The sequence below is a fragment of the Sturnira hondurensis genome, unplaced genomic scaffold, assembly GCF_014824575.4.
Source record: "Sturnira hondurensis isolate 20B ecotype Veracruz unplaced genomic scaffold, ASM1482457v3 Scaffold0015509, whole genome shotgun sequence".
Lineage (NCBI taxonomy): Eukaryota > Metazoa > Chordata > Mammalia > Chiroptera > Phyllostomidae > Sturnira > Sturnira hondurensis.
Window position 1 is genome coordinate 6384119 of NW_028088140.1, and position 4137 is coordinate 6388255.

Here is a 4137-nt window from a genome sequence, read left to right on the forward strand (position 1 = left end):
TATCATTGTTAAATAGCCTTATAGTTGAATACTTGGAGCACCATATGTCAGACAAAAGAAATAAGGTATATATATATATATATATATATATGGAAGAATATCTAAAATATGTTGCTCAATTTAAAACATGTTATAAAATATATAGCATGATCTCATTTACATTTTTGAACTGTAAAGACTCCATCTTCGAGTGCTGGCAGACTAGTTTGTATCAGACTAAACCTCTAACTGATAGCAATTATAAACTCTGTTTACACTTGTCCTTATAGGCACTAGAGAAGGATCGAAAGCAGACATGAATTGGAGGAGATAAAATCCACATGTGACTGGCTTTTCCCCTGCAGACATTCACTAGTCCGCAGAGCACAGATTTAGTGAACTAAAGAGTTAGAGGCCAGTGTTAGAGGCTGCCAGAGCAACAGGAAATTGAAGGGGGCAGGGAAATCCCAGAAGGTTGGGACTAAGAGCAATGAGCCCCCAGACCTGTGTACACAATCTCAAAACCTTGGCTCATGCTTTGAATGTGCAAGGCATGACTCCAAGGAGCATAGCAGAAAACAACAGCTGGATGGCTGAAAGAGCTGAGCAGCGATTTCAGCAGCTGCCTGGTGCTGGGAAGATAGAATTTGAAGTTAAAATCCACAAAGTTAGAGGGCCTTGAGATAGTAAACATCTCTTTCCTTTCTATGATATGCCAGAAGCATCATGCCTTGGATATAAGGATCACATCCCTGGACTCTGAGCTGCATCTTAGGACTAAGGGCAAAAAATAAAATATACCTAGCCTAGTGAATCCTAGACAAAGGATCAGCCTTTCACATAAAAAGGTTTAAAAAGGCTGATCCTTTGTCTAGGCTTAGATAGCCTTAAATGATTAAGATTATCCACAAAAAATTTATCTTCCTTCTTGAACAAAAACCAATACTCATCAGAGGAAGATAACAGAATTTAGATTTTTCACAGTGTATCATTTACAATGCCCAGTATGCAATAAAAATTACCAGACACATAAAAAAGCAGACAAGATGCAAAGACAAAATAGATGTTGAAATTAGCATTTAAAAACTTTGAAGTTACTATTATAAATATGCTAATGAGTCAGATTACCTAAATTGGAAAAGCAGAAGTTGTAGCTGAATCCAAAATGCTGTTGCAGCATTATTAGTTGGCTTGTTTCCACAAAAATGATTTTAAATCCTGTTAGCTGAGGATCTTAGAAGTTACCTGGTATAATTTCATAATCAACAAAGCTTAACTATAAAAAATAGTGAGTTGAAGCATTTCCTCTCAAAGAAACTGAAATAGCTACATAACTATGCATAATTTGAGAAGTTGGTGGTCCATTTAGTTATTTTGGTTTGTCAACAGTAAAAAGTTATACAGTTATGGTAAATGCCATTAATCTAAATGTCACTGTCAGGAAATCCCTGACAACTATCGGGATTCAGGAGACCTACTTATTCAATACTATGAAGTTGTCAAGTGGATGCAACCTGTATATGGCTTTTGCCTGCACCAATAATAGCATTTTACACAGTGAAGGACCAAGCAGTCCTTGGATGCCAGTAGTCCTGTTGCGCGCACATTGTGGCGATCAGCCCGCACAAAAAATCCAACCGTGTACACTCTTTCAGTCCAAATATTAGGTAGATTATGATTTAGTTGTTTCTCCATCATTGTCACCCTCTTCCTCCTCTTCACAATCCCCATCTGTTTGTTGTTCCAATTCCTCTTTCATGACCATTTCAAAAGCATTTCCATTTCCACTACCCTGTTGGGATCAGTAATCTTCCCTCCCGGCACTGTCCTTCTGAGCCTCCTGTTTGTGATTTCCTGTTCCTACTTTTCCTCACTGTTGGACTTCTGCTGCTTTTTGGTTTCAGATTTTTCAGCTTTCTTTAAGTCCACTCTTGGTCCTTTATGTTCATGCATGCACAAAGGCCCAAAGGCCGTATCAACACTCAGGTTTGGGAAGAACTGAAAGTAGTGCCTTCTTTCAGTTATGAGCCAAATGATGAGAAATAGAATGCAATGAACAACAGCAAGGAGAATAATGCTGGCCATAGCCCTGCCAGGTGGCTCAGTTGGTTGGAGCATCATCCTGTACACCAAAAGGATGCGGATTTGATATTCGGTCAGGGTGCATACCTAGATTGTAGGTTCTGTTCCCCATCTGGGTGTGTTCGGCAACCAATCAATGTTACTCACTCACATCATTGTTTCTCTCACTCTGTCCTTTCTTTTCTCTCTAAAATTAACTCTCCCTAAAATTAATAAGCATATCCTCAGGTGAGGATTGAAAAAAAGAATGCTGGCTACAAAGCAGCCCCACATGCAGACTGCACACTGACGTGACACACAGCTGCTCTCATTTCTGCTGGCCAAAGAGGAAGAGCGGGCTGTGGCCACTACAGTCGTAAGAATTAACCCCAGGATGAAGGTTTCAAGGTAAACTGATACCTCAGTGTGCAAATACCTCATTTCTATCTGAGGAAACTTGATCATCATGTGGCTCAAAGCTTGATTTTTTTTTTCTTAGTTTGCTTCTTTTGGGGAGTTCCTGGAATTTCCTCCTTTTTCTGTTCTTTTTTGCTATATTTTCTTTCTTTTTTCATCCTTTCTATTTTCTATTTTGTTCTTTTCATCTTCTTTTCCACTTTTGGCTTTGCCTCTTTTTTTAATGCCTTTATCATATTTCATTTTCATTAGTTTTAGTGTCTGGTGAAAAAAAATGTTTCTTTAAAAGCTTGTTGCATTGGTCAACCAGACGCCTTTGTAAATAAAGCTTCCTCTCTTTTCTTAGCCTTTGCCCACTTTGAATCCAGAAAGCAATCTACTGCTTTAAAATAATCTACTGCTTTGAAGCAATAAAATAATCAAGCTGGTGGACTTTTTGGACAGTTGAATCAAAGACACATGTCCACAGCCTTCTTGTCTTTAGATGGTTCACCAACTTCCTGAATCTGCTTCTTGTGTTCAAAAAACACATTTTTAAATAAATCATTCCATGTCTGTGAAAATTGTCCTAGGGCACACAACAAATAGAGAAATATTCATGCAAGAAATCTACTACCATATTTTGCAGTGTATAACGTGCACTTCTTTGCCCAAATTTTTGAGGGAAAAATAAGGATGCACATTATACATGGATAGTACCAATTCTGTATCTATATAAATATTTTTAATTCTTTTATTTATGCTTATGCACTAAAAGCGTAACTCTAGAAAGTCATAACAATATCCATATGCAAAATAATAGCTGAAATATAAGAATAGGTTTTGTTTCTAAATAGAAATAAATAAATAATTGAATTAAAAAATTAAAATGAAAGATATTTTTCCTGAAAGTTTGGGCCAAAATCGTGGGTGCACATTATACATGGTGAAATATGGTAAATCTAATCAACAGTAATGTGGCGTTGCTGGTATAGTGGTTAGCACAGCTGCCTTCCAAGACCAGTGGTGTGGCACTTGGGCCACAATCGCTCCGTTCTCCTGCCTCTCCCCAGCCCTGTGTGTGGAAGCCATGGGTGACCAAGAAGATGCAAGGGCTCCCTGCCTCCACTTCCAGCTCTTAATCTAGGGCTGCAGTTTCATCCTTAGAGGGGCAGACTGCTGGCATCTTTCTACCCTCCTCAGCCTCAAGCAGAAGGATCTCCCTTGCTGGAACACAGACAGAAAGGAGATCCTTTTCCCACCTAGACCGAGCCTGGCAGGGTGGAGCTCTGCCCCAGGTGTCCCAGACTTGTCAAAACTCATTACACTGTAACAGTTAAGGTTTTTGTGTTTCACTGTATCAATATAAAGTTTTACCTCAATTTTTTTAATGAGAAGAGGAAATGCATTTGCAAATTTTAAAAAGTTTTAAAAAAAATGTGTAGATTTACCTGAGGAAAATGAATGTTTACAATACTGAGTCTTTCTAATGAGGAAGCTATTTTTCTGTGCAGATACTGCTCATGGCCTCCCAGGATCCACTCTTCCCCTCCTCACTTGAAACAGCTCTGATTTCCAGCTCAGTGTACATTGCCATGCCCTATATGAGACTCAATTTCCAGCCTCTCTTNATGAGAAGAGGAAATGCATTTGCAAATTTTAAAAAGTTTTAAAAAAATTTGTAGATTTACCTGAGGAAAA

General features: G+C 38.4%; 1 pseudogene; it reads right to left on the reverse strand.

The window, feature by feature from the left end:
- Window positions 1-1651: 1651 nt before the first annotated feature.
- LOC118999894 (translocation protein SEC62-like) lies at window positions 1652-3047 on the reverse strand (annotated as a pseudogene).
- Window positions 3048-4137: the final 1090 nt, after the last annotated feature.